This window comes from Myxine glutinosa, chromosome 3 (assembly GCF_964187855.1).
Source record: "Myxine glutinosa chromosome 3, kmMyxGlut1.1, whole genome shotgun sequence".
Lineage (NCBI taxonomy): Eukaryota > Metazoa > Chordata > Myxini > Myxiniformes > Myxinidae > Myxine > Myxine glutinosa.
The window spans coordinates 123,178,480-123,194,205 of NC_136263.1; the positions used below are offsets into that span (position 1 = coordinate 123,178,480).

The window sequence follows — 15,726 nt, forward strand, 5'->3', positions numbered from 1 at the left end:
GCCAACCGCGTCCATTTCTTTATTGTGGCCGTCAAGGGGGCCAACTATTAGTGGTTCACCTGTTTGGCATAGGTGCCACGTTGACCCAGAGGTCCATCCACGGGTGGTGCTTGGCCGCAAAAGAACTGCGGTCCATTGTGGGTGGCCACCAAAATTGCGGTCCATATGGTGTATCGATCCAGGCAGCAAGCAGCGAAAGTGCAGGCCCACAACTGCGGATCCAGCACCTCTCTCTCTCCTCTCTCTCTGCCCCAAAACCAGATCCTCGGAGGTGGGAGACAAAAGAAGAAGACAAGTGAGTAAGGTGGTAAGGGCGCAAAAGTGCACGCAATGTAAGGTAATGCACACTGGGGGCACATGGGAACCAGGTGAGACAGGTACGTTCCTACCGTACGCTCCCCCCCCCCCCCCACCAGGTAACCTACATGGCCCCTCCCTTACCCCTTACTGTATCCACAAAACACAACACTACCCATAAACATCTACTTTACAAATCAACAAACGTCCCTACTGTCTTCCCCGTTCCTCCCATAAACCAAATTCGTCTTCTCTCCCTCCTAACCAATCAAATTTGCCATTTTCAACTCTCATCAAAATTTGCCATCTCCAACTGAACATCAAAATTTGCCATTACCAATTCATCATCAGTCCCTCCTAAGGAGGGAGAGATGGAATCACCCCAATGTCTCATCCACGTCGTGATGCGTCTCACAAATCCACAGCAATCCTCATTTCCTGCACACAGAACAAAGAAAACACAGGTGTGGAGTCATCATCATCACCACAGGTAAGTGGCTGCGTATGGTGCGACAGGTTCATCAATCCTAACTATTTCCTAAATGACTTTAACAACTTTACATTACCCGGGGTCTTTCTCCGGCCAAACCATTGGCCCTCTTACACTATGGGTTCTAAAAACCAATTCCCATTGGCCAAACTGTGGTGCTTTTCAATTTGGGGTCTCACTCCCCTGATTCATCTCCCGGTGCCCTCGCACAATTTCTGGGCCGCGACGTGTACCTCTCCCAGCGGGTCTACCCACCTGCACACCCCCACCACTGCAGTTGCCTCCGAGCTTACCTGCTCCTTACCCTAACCTAACTACCTGGGGAAGGCCCTCTGGCGCTCTCCCCACTCGGTGCCCTCTCTGGCACTGGGCTACCCGGGTCCGTCCTCCGGATCCTCGGGCCCCATCCACAACTCTACCGGCTCCCAGAGCCCACCTGCGGCCTCACCTGGCCGACATCCTCAAAGTGGTGGAGTGCCCAACCAACTACACACACTAACAGGCTACACGCCCAGCCATTTCCACAACACTAATGCACCCATCCACAATACCATTCTGCAACCGCACCACAAATGCCAATATCCAACCACAATTTACCTATACCCTCTACCTAACACTTACACTACCCGCCCCGGGTACTCGTGAAAGGGGTCCACTCTTCCCCCATCCACACCTTCGCACCATGCACACCACTCCGTACCACTTACTCCAACTCTCTCCACACACCTGTACTTGCACACCTGTGCTCTCACACCTGGTGCCACCTGCACCCTTCTCTCCCCAAGCGCATTCGCGCTGATCCACACACTCACTACTCATACACTGCTCCACACACCTGTCCAGTTGCACACCTGTGCAATCACACCTGTTCAATCACACCTGTTCAATCCTCACACACACGCGGCATCATCTCATCTAACTACTCCCCTCTGAAACTTGCGCTTCCCAGTCGTCCCTTTAAACTATTGCGCTCCCTCGTCATTATCATCCACACTAAACTACCTGCGTCCCCACTACAGGTATCAGTCACTAACTAAACTTAACGTTACCTAATGTCATCTTCTAGGGCCCTATCAATATAACCTAACCCACCCGGGCTAGTTTTCACTGCCATACACCCCATAAGCTATTGCTCCTTTGCCCCACCTGTGAGGGATGGTGGATTTGCCATCCCACCACATCGGGGGTCTCTCACTATCAATTTTGCACATCAAATTTCAACAAATCAAAAATTTGCCAATCACTACCCATCATCTGCCAATCACTACTGCCAATCCCTTGCCAATCATCAAATTTTGTTTTTCTCTAATTTTGGGTCCAAAACACTAACCTCATCACCCAGTCTACTCACTAATGCCTCTCGGTGCGCCAATTCCTGTCCAAAGCCCGGCTTCGTAAAGCCAAGCCATGAATGCTGGTTGTTTTGTGCCAGCGGCTGGACGCGTCCGGCATTCGGGGCAGGGACGGGGGCTTACCCGGGCCGAGATCCCACGCACCACCTCGGCGTGGAGCCATCCAATGTCCCGATCTCGACCTGCCGGCACGTCTCAACAAAACGTGGTCGCCATGACGACCCTTCCTATCCAGCCGCCCGCTCCGCCTAGTGGAGCCCGGACGCGGCCGTTCCACGCGAGGCCCAGCGTGGATCGCGCACGGCGGTCCTTTCGAACCCGCCGTGGCTCGGATCCCCGCTGGTTCTCGCGGCACGCGAAGCCCGGCACGCACCGAGGGCCCGCTTCGGCTAAAAGTCGACCTAACCGCTGCTCCGTTTAACGTCGATGCTTCACCTGCATGCTTACACCCCGCAGCCCGTTCCTTGCTCACACATCCAGCCGTTTCCATGCTCCTCGTACCTTTCCTTACACACCCAGGTACCCCCATTCCACTCACAGCCTTGGTCACACACCTGACCACCGAACACTTTGGCACACATTCGTTGGTCGCACACCTCACCAACACACCTCTTCGCGCCCCCTCCTCTGTCACCTCCTCTGTGACAATCACAGGTGTGCTCTCATTCGCACACCCAACCACGTGCCTCACTACCAATTCCAGCGTGCATTCCCACTCACGCTCTACCATTCCAGGTGTGCTTCCTTTCTCACCTGTCACAACCAACTCACGCTCCGTGTCACTCTTACTACTCTCACCTCCACTCTTGACAACGCACTCACCCTTACCCTTGACAGCGCACTCTTTCCTCATGCACCTGTCCGTTACACACCTTTCCCGCGCACACTCTCCCGTTACACCCTCTGTAACACTCACCACAGGTGGACACTCTTCCTTACTTTTGACAGCGCACTCTTTCCTCATGCACCTGTCCGTTACACACCTTTCCCGCGCACGCTCTCCCGTTACACCCTCTGTAACACTCACCACAGGTGGACACTCTTCCTTACTTTTGACAGCGCACTCTTTCCCCATGCACCTGTCCGTCACACACCTTTCTCGCGCACACTCTCCCGTCACACCCTCTGTAACACTTACCACACCGCGCTTCCATGTGCTCCCTCGCACACGCGCTACGACCGACTCACTCTCGCCAGCACCCTCACTCCTTGGCACGCACTTTTTCCTCACACACCCCAGAGTCGGACTTTCTCGCACACCTCCTTTTTCGCACAGCAGACCTGTCGCACACTTCACCAACGGCCTCTCACGTACACCCGGGTCCATCTCGACCCCCAAGCTTCTTAAATCCCCTGGCGCATCATACGCACGACCATATTGGTCACCACTTACACCGGGTCCTCTTCCTCTTCGCTTTTCCTCCATCACCTGCGAATCCCTCATCCGGTTAATGAGCACATCATCACGATCCGAACACAGACTTCGGACCAATTCTCCTATCTCCTCTTTTATCTCTTTCTTATCCCCTCTCCGTCGCTTCTTAATTTCGCTCACCCCTTCTTCCACTTCTTCTAATTTCTGCTTCACCTCCTTTATTCCCCGGTACGTCTCCTCAAGCTCGTCCTCCAAGGCTACCTTGACCGTGTCCATGTGCGTCCTCACCTGCCGGTCCTTCGTCTCCATTACCTCTATCACCTCACCTCGTCCAACCTCGTTGTCAGTCCCTCACGTACCATCTGACATTCCCTCTTCGTCGCTACCAAGTCATCTTTTAGTTCTTTCTGTGTCGCTTTTAAACCTCCTAATACCGCAGTGTTCCTTTGAACCTGCTCCGTTAGTTCCTTTTGTCCCTCTGTCAGTTGTTCTACTTCCTGCGTCAGGTCTTCTATGCCCCCTTGTAACTTTACAGTCCCCTTTCTCACCTCCTTCTCCATGTGCTCCTTACAGTGCCTCACCTCCTCGCGCACTCCTCCGACCTCCTCACTCACTCCTCTTCTGATCTCCTCTCCCATCACTTGCATCTCCTGCCCAGATGCCACCCTCATCTGCTCCATTTCCTCCCTGTGAGCATCCAGTTTGGTTTCTACCCCCATTCTGACCCCCTCTATCTGCTGCCCCATTTGTTTAACTTCCCTTTCCGCTTGGTCCCTCATGTCCCTCAATTTGCCTTCCATGGTGTTTTCTAACTCCTCTAACCCCTTTTGCATCCCTTCCATTTGATTCTCTTGAGCGGCCATTCTGTTTTCTACCCCCATTAACCCCTCCTGTATTTCCCCTAATCTATTGTCCAATCCCTCTATTCTACTTCCTAACCCATGTTTCACCCCTTCTATCCCATTGTCTAACCCCTCTAATTTCTTGTCTAATCCCTCACCGGTACCCCTCGCTTCGTCCCTCATTACCCCCATTTGGTTTCCCATTACCCCCATTTGGTTTCCCATTACCCCCATTTGGCCCTCCAATCGCTCACTCTGAGCATCCATCCGGTTTTTCAAACCTCCAATTTGGTCTCCCATTTGTTCCATAAAGGCCCTCATTTGCAGGAGGAAAAGGTTCGAATCCACCAGGGGCGCTGCCACGGTCGCGGGCGCGGTCGCCGTGACCAGCGAGGCGCCATTTTGTGCGTCTGCTACCCTCGCTGCTTCGCTCTCCTCACGTCCCTCAATTTGGTCCTGGACCGACCCTGCCTCACTCTCCTCTACCGGACCCCAGCTGTCTTGATCCGCCATAGCGCGACTTTCAAAATTCGGGTTTTTATATTTTGTAAAACACAATCAAATTTCGCCTTTATAATTTTGAGCGCGTAAACGCGCTCCGGATCGAATTCTACTTCCCAAAATTTGGGCTTTACAAATTTAGTCCCAGGTCCGAATCCCACTCCTGACACCAATTGTTACAGACACGACTTTGATGTTATGGTGGGCCGAGCGGAATGGCCGCCGTGTCCGCACAAGTTACCCGATTATACTCGAACGTTGCCGAGTCGCGCTACGCTAAATCAATGAAGGAAAAGGACACAACGGCTGGGATTAAAATGACACGACACCAGGGATACGGTTCTCAAGACCTCCGGAGGAGGTTATATTAGGGCGGAAGGTCAGATTACAACGACAAGAGGGACAGCATAGAAAGGCAGGCACTTAGACACACTCTTATATTAGCCCCGACAGACGACAGATAAACGGGACAAAACTGACTCACACGGGGATTGATGGCAAGGAGGGGCAGGTCTTCGATGGCTCAAGGTGCACCTTGGCTCAGGGGCAAAATCGACCCGGTCCAGTCCAAAGATGCGGGAGGTCTCACTCAGCGCTCGGAGGTGGTGACTTGTCTTCTCAAGCTGGGGGCGCATCTGACGTCACGTCCGGTAAGTCGCTGCGTCTATCCGGCGGGGAGTGACACGCCCTCGGCTCGTTAGCTCCGCCCCAGATGGAATCGGCCTGTTGCTTCTCATTGGGTGCATGCGGGGGGGGGGGGGGGTTACCGGCTCCGCCCTTGACGAGGGGCTGACAGGGAGCCCCTTCGTGGTAACCCCGTCGGAGCGCATGGTCAATGGCGGCTAACCGAGCCGGTGTGAGGACGCACACTCCCCCGCGCCGCGCCGCCCCCATTCTCCTCTGTTGTTGTAGTTGTAGTTGTAGTTGTTGTTGTTGTTGTTTCATGGGGAAGATGGGAGGAGGTAAGGGGAGGTCCTAAACTCACTACTGGTGCCATACGATCACATTCTGGTGCAACGAAGAGTCAGAATTAATGGAAACGAGTCCTTAACTGACATAGACTAAGAATAACTAGCAAGATATCCTATAGTTGTCTACGTGAGATGCGGTGGACCTGGGCACGACATTTAATGGGGGAAAAAGGGGAAGGTCGGTTCTACAGAGTGTTATTTACAGGCAATGGGACTAGGGAATGGGGGATTGGGGATAGTTGGGGAGTATTGGGGAAATAGGGGAGTATTTACAAGCGGATATTGAGGCCAAGTCCCATATCCGCAACAATATATTTAGTTTATTTAAAATAAATAACGAACTCAGCTCTCCGGTACAGGTCCAAAGAGGGGTGAGACAAGGATGCCCAGTTTCTGGGTTATTATTTTCCTTGGTAATGGAATCACTCCTAATTTTATTTAGGAAAAATATTTCAGGAGTGACTATCCCCTGGGAGTCCTTCAGTAGTTGTATCGGCTTATGCAGATGATGTCTGTGTGGTTGTTAAGAAGGAGAATGATATCCCAGCACTTGTTGAATGCTTAAATCTTTTTTGCCTCGCTTCTTCTTTGAAGTGTAACTGGGACAAGAGTAAGGCCTTATGGATTCCCTGTCTCAAGAACATTCCACCTGGAAGAGTGCTGGTACCACCTGTGCATCTACCAACAAAGTTAAAATGGGTGGAAGACGGAGTCAAATACCTTGGGGTTTTCCTGGGATCTCCACATTACGTCCTCAAAAATTGGGACGGGATTGTTGAGCATGTCAAAAAAAGACTGGGACTGTGGAAACGAGCTCTGCCCCACCTTTCCTACAAAGGCAGGGTTCTAGTGGTTAATCATTTGGTGGCTTCTTCCCTGTGGCATAGGTTTATCTGCCTTCAGCCACCAGAGGCCCTACTAAAGGCAGTGCAGAGGCTACTCGTGGATTTTTTTTGGAGTGGTCACCATTGGTTACTACCAAATGTCATATGTAGCCCCTTGTCTGAAGGTGGCCAGGGACTGATCGACATAAAAAGTCGTATCATGGCTTTTCGGCTGTGTACCATACAGCAGTTGCTGTACAAGGAACGACTGCCAAGCCAACTTCTGGCCTATCACGTGCTGCGAAAAGCAAGCGGGCTCGGATACGGCCTTGAACTTTTCTTAGTCCAACTCCAACATGTCGACACATCTCATCTACCATCATTCTATCAGAGCCTTCTGAATGCCTGGCAAAGCCTTTCGACTAGTCGCCAGCAAGAAACCTATGCTACAAGCATGTTTGTGGAAGAACCCCTTTTTTACAACCTGCTGTTTCCTGCAATACCAAGAAGCCGAGACTTTTATCAACACTTTATTACAGCGGGCATAATCAAAGTGTTGGACCTCCGCCATGATTCTGGTTGGGGGTGGAAGACGGTGCAAGAGATAGCTGGTATGACTGGAATATGGTCAAACAGAATAATCGGAAGAGTCCTAAAGGAAATAGTAAAGAAAAGCTTCCAACTTGGACTAAGATGGACCCAGGAAGTTTTGGTGACATCCAATGACTGGCATTTTCCTGGTTTATTGGTACAGCCTCGTCATGGAGACTTGCCCCCAATTAGTGAGGGACAAAACATTTTTCAGAAATGCAGTAGTAAAGACCTGTATCGGTTATGCACTGCAGTTCTGCTTGGGAACTCACCGTTAAATGGAGTGGCCAGGTGGAAAGGGCTAATGCCGGAAGGACTCCCATCTGAGCCTGCATGGGAATCAATATACAGTAAGCTGCTAAGCAAAAGGACAGGTGATCTCCAGTGGCGAATGATACACTGGATCATTCCGTCTAATAAATTAGTGAGTCATTTCGCGCCCACATCTACGTGTTGCCCGTTCTGTGTTTACACAGAGGATGTGTTCCATGCGTACGTTGATTGTGCAAGGCTTGTGCCTTTATTTCAATGGCTGAACTACATGGCTGGAAAAATGAAGATCACTTTTTCCCTGCGATCATTTATTTTTGGCTTCAATGATATGAAAGAACATGTACATATGTTGTTTTTGTTTTTAGTGGCCACGGCGAAAATGGCAATTTATTTATCGAGGAAGGAAAAACTGAAAGGAAAGCCGATTGGGCAATGTGATGTCTTGTTCTTTTTTAATGCCTTGATATCTGCAAGACTCAAACTTGAATTTTGTGTTTCTGAAAGAAAGAAATGTATTGATGAGTTTATGAACATCTGGTGTTTTGATGGGATCTGCATAGTGCAGGAGAATGAATTAATGATATATTTGTAGGTTTGTTTGGGTGCGTTCCTCCCGACGGAGTTCCTGTAGAAGACATTATTCTCGCAGTTGGGATTTGGGAATATTATTGGTGATGAAAATATACGTGCTGCGTCACCGTAAAATTAATCAGAACCGTAAAATGGGGTGAATAGGGACACAAACAAAAAAAGTTCGGAAGCTTTTTTCGCTGAAAATTGATAACCATACTGATTTGTTGATATTCATGAGTCCGAACATCCGGGTACTTTCACCGGAAGCGACCGGTCTATAATCCACTGGGTGAAAATAACTGCGTAGTAACACATAGCAACGAAGGCGTTCAGTGTTAGGAAGTGTCGCGTGCCGTAGCTTTCTTTCTTGTGTTGTCTAATACAAACCACTAAAAATGCCGAAAGGTTGCTGTGCTGTTGGTTGCCACAATCATAATATCATGGTGGGGAAATCACTGTCATTTTGCATATTTCCCAATCGTGTGAAATGCCGCGAAAGATGGGGGAATGGGTTAACGCCGTCGGGGGGGGGGGGGGGAATGGGTTAACGCCGTCGGGGGGGGGGGGAATGGGTTAACGCCGTCGGGGGGGGGGGGGAATGGGTTAACGCTGTCGGGGGGGGGGGGGATTGGTTAACGCCATCGGGGGAATGGGTTAACGCCGTCGGGGGGGGGGGGGGAGTGGGTTAACGCCGTCGGGGGGGGGGGAGTGGGTTAACGCCGTCGGAGGGGGGGGGGAATGGGTTAACGCCGTCGGGGGGGGGGGGAATGGGTTAACGCCGTCGGGGGGGGGGGGAGGGAATGGGTTAACGCCGTCTGGGGAATGGGTTAACGCCGTCGGGGGGGGAATGGGTTAACGCCGTCGGGGGGGGAATGGGTTAACGCTGTCGGTAGGAAAAATCCAGACACCAACAAGCGGTGGGAGCCTTCATCAAAATACACCTATGTTTGTTCTGAACATTTCATTTCAGGTATGAATCCATGAGAGTCTGATCATTATTTGCCATGTTCACAGATTTAAAAAAATATGAAATTCCACCAGAAATATCCGAAATGACATCAGAAAGTCAAGTGCATATTAATGACCTACGTGGTGGGACTGACCTCTACCTCCCGCTACCTCTCAACACTGACGAACAAACTACCCCAACTACTGCCTCAATCCCCCGCTACCTCTCAACACTGACGAACAAACTACCGCAACTACTGCCTCAATCCCCCGCTACCTCTCAACACTGACGGAAACAAACTACCGCAACTACTGCCTCAATCCTCCGCTACCTCTCAACACTGACGGAAACAAACTACCGCAACTACTGCCTCAATCCTCCGCTACCTCTCAACACTGACGGACAAACTACCCCAACTACTATCTCAATCCCCTGCTACCCCTCAACACTGACGAACAAACTACCGCAACTACTGCCTCAATCCCCTGCTACCTCTCAACACTGACGGACAAACCACCCCAATTACTGTCTCAGATTCCCCGCTACCTCTCAACACTGACGGACAAACTACCCCAACCCACGGAGTTTCTTCTCGTTCCGCTCACGCGCGACAGTAATCAGTATCCAATTCGTCTGCATAATTACACGCCATAATATGCGGTAACAAACTTTGTTGGTCCCAGAATGTTACACTCTTGATTAAAATATACAATGTATAAGCAACAAGCGATCAAAACACACGACGAAACAGAAGCTGAAACCGACGTGAACCAACAGCAACGCTGGCGCAATCAATACAGCGGAGAGTTTTGTTTTCACCCACAACGAGCGTAACTAGGTCGTATCCAGGGCCAATGCCAGGAAGTGACGTCTCGTCGGATCCAAGAATTTGGTTTGAAAGTGTTCTCTTGTTTTTTTTAAAAGCAACTTATAGTCCCTATTAACCCCATATATGGGTTAAATAGGATTTTTATGGCTGTCCCTATTCACCCCGTTTTACGGAAGGTAGTTGCTTTCGTTTCTCACGATGAACTCGTCCATGACGTTGTAAGTGCCGGAATAAGCACAGCGAGTGGTCATTTTATGATGGCGTCGCCGATGTTGACTCCCGCGACGAGAGTCGTCATATCAAACGCACCTCCGTTTATTTCCAAGGACAGGATAATGGCCGTGTTTTCGCGTTATGGTAAAATGGTGTCCAGGATCTCGACAATTCCTCTTGGCTGTCGGAATGAACGTGTTAAACACGTCATGAGTTTCCGAAGGCAGGTTTACATGGTCCTGCCAGACCGTGGGGACGATACGGGCCTCAATATCTCGTTCAAAATGAACTTCGAGGACACGAACTACCAGCTGTATGCATCGTCCGCCACCTTAACGTGTTTTCAGTGCGGAGCGTTCGGGCATTTAAAACGGGTTTGTCCCAAAGCCTCGTGCATCAGATTTCAGATGTGGGGAAAAAGGTCGCACTGATGCGGTGTGTAAGGAGGAGGTTACCGTGACTCCACGAATTAACATTCCTATTGGGAAGGAGGTTAACGTTACTACAACGCTTAATGTTTCCAATGAGGAGGTTACCGTTACTCCACAAATTAACATTCCCAGCGAGGAGGGGGTTGACGTTACTCAACTTAACATTCCCAACGAGGAGGAGGTTAACGTTACTCAACTTAACATTCCCAATGAGGAGGAGGTTAACATTACTCAACTTAACATTCCCAACGAGGAGGACATTAACGTTACTCAACAAATTAACATTCCCAGCGAGGGGGACGTTAACATTACCCCACAAATTAACATTCCCAGCGACGGGGAGGTTAACATTACTCAAATTAACATTCCCAACGAAGAGGAGGTTAACGTTACTCAACTTAACATTCCCAATGAGGAGGAGGTTAACATTACTCAACTTAACATTCCCAATGAGGAGGAGGTTAACATTACTCAACTTAACATTCCCAACGAGGAGGACATTAACGTTACTCAACAAATTAACATTCCCAGCGAGGGGGAGGTTAACATTACCCCACAAATTAACATTCCCAGCGACGGGGAGGTTAACATTACTCAAATTAACATTCCCAACGAGGAGGAGGTTAACGTTACTCAACTTAACATTCCCAATGAGGAGGAGATTAACATTACTCAACTTAACATTCCCAATGAGGAGGAGGTTAAATGTTAATATTACTCAACTTAACATTCCCAACGAGGAGGACATTAACGTTACTCAACAAATTAACATTCCCAGCGAGGGGGAGGTTAACATTACCCCACAAATTAACATTCCCAGCGACGGGGAGGTTAACATTACTCAAATTAACATTCCCAACGAAGAGGAGGTTACCGTTGCCCCACAAATTAACATTCCCCAATGAGGAGGTTACCGTTACCCCAAAAATTAACATTCCCAACGAATTAACATTCCCAACGAATTAACATTCCCAACATTGGGAATGACAAATTAACATTCCCCAATGAGGAGGTTACCGTTACCCCAAAAATTTACATTCCCAACGAATTAACATTCCCAACATTGGGAATGACAAATTAACATTCCCAATGAGGAGGTTGTGGGAGCTGTGCTCGCACGATAAAGCCAGACAAAATGGACGACACAGGAACGAAGTTTCACCGAGCTATTTATTTAGCTCAAAACCAAAGAACTCAAAAGCACACTGAATCCGCCCCTCGAACGGCAGCAATTTATATCGCAAACTGAACACACAAAAGCCACGCCTCTCAGGCGGGGCGTGGTATGCAAAATAGGTAAGTCACGCCTCTCGTCGGGGCGTGGTATGCAAGGCAGGTATTCGCCCGAGAAAGGCAAGTCTGGACACGCCCGGGCGAGTCCGGACACGTGACCGCTCACCGGTTGCGTCATCGGCCGGTGCACGGTAATTGTGTCATGCTTCCGGTAACCGCTACAAGGTTACCATTACTCCACCAATTAACATTCCCAACGAGGAGGAGGTAAACGTGCAAGTGCAAACGTGCAAACGGCTTATTGTTCCCAATGAGGGTGAAACCAGCAGCTCAACCTCCAATTTTATTCCTCTCTGCAAAGCGTTACTATGGCTACCGAGTCTAAATTGGTAACTAGTGTAAGTGATTAATTTTTAGCATGTGCGCTTCGTGGCATACGTCACATCCTGGTTGAAACAGATGTAGCCTCTCCCATACGCTTCCTCCCATTCGTCACATCCGGCATGTTCACAACGCTGCCGCCATTTCATCGTTGGGCGTATGGATTGATCATCGTCAGGAAAACGAGAGATGTAATTGTTTGCTGACGTGAGATTCGAACGTATCGACCAGCATTCTCATTTTGCTCTGTACCCTGGTCAGACAGGGGTAAGTTCGTTTAGGAATATCGAGATGCTTCATGATTACTCACGTCATTAGTGTGATAAAACTAATAGTAATATGGTTTTTGTTTTTTTTTGTATACAGAATCGAGGCTCGTGAAAGAGCTAACATTTATTTCACAAACAGATCAAACAGACAAACAAAATATATAAAAAGAGGGAGCGGAAGACAAGATGGGGAGAGAAGGGGAAGCACACAAACACAACATTTGTGAGCAGGGACATCGGGAGATCTGTGGGAGGGAGAGAGAGAGAGAGAGAGAGAGAGATAGAGAGAGCGGGTGGGGGGGGGGGGGGGGGGGGGGGAGAAGTATAAAACACAAGGACACCAAGGACTTCCAAGACAGAAGTTGGTATTTCAAAAAAGTGGATTTGGGGTGGAATTAGCGGGGGTAGAAAAGATCAAGGTTTTGGATGGGGGAAGATAAGAGATGGTGGTGAACAGCTGTTTTAAAGACCTGGAGGGTGGAGTGGGATTGAAGAGAGAGGTGGTTTGTTCCAGAGGCGGAGTGAAGAGGGATGAAAGAGTGAAGGTGAGCAGAGAGTCTTGATTTTGGCAATTTCACCAGAAGAGGGTTGCTGGCAGATGTGCGACCTGTAGGAATATTTGGGGGACAGAGCACAGATAGAGCTGGGGGAGGTAGGCCGGATAGGAGTCGGTGGAAGACAGAAAGACCACCAAACCTGCCTGCGGTGAGTGAGTGAAAGGTCCTCACAATCGGTTTATCGCGGGAGATTCCAATGATTCTGAAAGCTTTGGTTTCAACAGTGTGAAGACGAGCTAGGTGTGAGGCAGGAGCACCAGCCCAGAGGGGAGAGCAGTATTCCATTGAGCTGAGGATGAAAGCCTTGTATGTGGTGAGGAGCTCAGGTGTGCCAAGGAAGGAGTTCGCACAACGGAGGATGCCCATTCAGTGACTGGCTTTGGAGGCCAGCTTGGAAATGTGGTTTTCCCAGGAAAGATCATGGCAGCTAGTGAGACCCAAAAGCTTGAGTGACGAAACTTATTGGAGAGGATTGTTGAGAAAGTAGATGGGAGGGATTGAGGATGTTGTTTTTAATGTTTGTAATGATCAGTTTGTAATGGTCGTTTCTCCACATAACAATATTTAACCCTTTGTTGCGGCAAAATGTATTTTTGCTCTGACGAAGTGTTGATAGCCAAAATTTTAGTTTCTTATTTTCCAGAGTGGTTACTACCACGTCTTTTAAATTTAACTTCATCTGTGTGTTCTGTCTGCAAGCATTAGTTTGTATGCGTTAATGTGTCTCTCATTAGGAGAGTTATCGTCAACACCCTGACAAACGTTAAATTTCCTACTACATTCAGTCAAGTGTTGGTGTTGGGCTAGTGTTGTGTTGCTAGTGTTGTTAAATCCCTGGTGTTGGGCTAGCGGCTAGGGTGCCGGCTTAGGATCCAAGGATCCTGGGTTCGAATCCCGGTCGATCGCTGAATTAACGCCAGGGGGGTTGACTCAGCCTGTCATCTTTCCGAGGTCGGCTAATTGAGTACCAGTTCACTGGTAATTCCCTGTTTGTCGTTAAAGGCGGCAAAAAGGGTTGGCGTCAGGAAGGGCATCCGGCCGTAAAACATTGCTTCAAATAGGGGACCGAAAAACAACAACAACCACGGTTCCCGAAAAAGGCCAACCCCCGCTTTGCGGGGAAAAATGGCCTCTAAAGGTGGTTTTTTTTTTGGTTTTTTTTTTCAGTCAAACGCCAAGCTAGAGCAGCTCATTCGTTAAGACGTGACCCAAAAACTTTGCGAGTTGATCCCAGAGGAGGATGGAAATAATTGGAGCAGTTGAGGCCCAAAACATCAGCTTGTCCTTGCTTCTCAAAGAAGGTTCAAATAGGATTTGGAAGCCTTGTATTGACAAATTGTCAGCTCTCCCCTTGTGGAAATGAATAAATCAACCCTTTTGGTCATCCAATAGCACATAAATCCCAGCCCACAAGTGCAGAATGCATAAATCATTCCATAAGTTAATCAGTTGGCAACCCACTGCTCAATGTAGTCCCACCAGGAGATGAGTTGGCATACTCTAACATGATTAAGTTTATTCCACAAGCTCCTCTGCATTGGAATGGTAACTATTAATAAATATATTTTATTTAATAAATAAAAAACACTTGCATTTCTTGGCATGACTATCTTGGCACTTGGCATTGACTTGGCATTTCTATCTGACCACTGACTGATATTAATGTTCAGTACCTTCTGCATGTCGTAGAAAACTTAAATTTGGCGTGCCGACAGACATTGAAGCTGGTACACTGGAAAAAAAATCCTAGAACCTTCGGAAAGCCTCTGTAAATGAAAATTTACGTAAAATCCGTAAGCGCATACGTAATTAAAAAAAGCCCCAATCAATATCTAGCATTTGAAAATTGTAATTTCTATAAGTGTAAACTGAAATAAAAATCTGTGTAAATTTACCTAAAAACTGTAAACGTGTCCATAAAATAATTAAATAAACCTAAATTGATATCTAGCAGCAGGTCGATGATGCTTGCCTATAATCAGAAAGCTTCTATTTATTATGTACCTACGTACGAATCACGGTTTATTATTGCTAACACATGTGTAAACATACCCCACTTGTACTTTTATATGCATGTTCACTGTTACGACCTGGCGAAGGGCTTTGGGTACTGCCTATTGCTCCGGAGATCCTAATCGATGTGCTCGGGAGACCAATACGTTCCCCGTGGGCGGGTCGCGCCATATGAGCAGTCAGAATGGACCGAGCGAAGCTACCATCCAAATGCTGACGCAATTTTACACCCCCCCCCCCCCCCCCCCCCCCCCCCAATCTTCAACAACAGTATGCCAATTCAGAAATGCAATGCAAATTCAAAACGGGGAAATAAATGCAAATACTTCACTCAAAATCAAGAAAAAAAACACAGGGTACAACAACAAGGAAAAGATCAATCATAAGGAAAATAAATCCCGCTGATATGCAGCGGCAAAGATCAAGTAATTAAAGGACAGCCAGGCACCAAGACAAAACAGACAAGACAATTAAATGACCCACCCGGTATTCCTAGCTAATCCCAAAGGGGAGGGAGAGGGTAGCAAAATAACAAAGAAATATTTGCCAGGATGTAACGGAAATAAAAGGTAAAATATAACCGGAAGGGGAATAGAGGGGAGGGGCGGGGAATTCAGGCCTGTTTCAGATGGCGTCCTGGCTGCTTCACCCCAACCACGTGTCCCGAGGGTGGCGCCTCGCCTCCACTCTTCTCTTTCTCAGTGGGTGTCCCCAAACTCCACGAATGACTTGCCCAGGGCAGTTTCTGCAAGACCATGAAGC

The 15,726-nt window shown here is 48.7% G+C and overlaps 1 long non-coding RNA gene across 1 annotated transcript in view; it reads left to right on the forward strand.

Moving 5' to 3' along the window:
* Nucleotides 1–15,726, forward strand: part of LOC137423237 (uncharacterized) — a 75,139-nt gene that overhangs the window by 26,828 nt on the left and 32,585 nt on the right. The window lies entirely within an intron of this gene.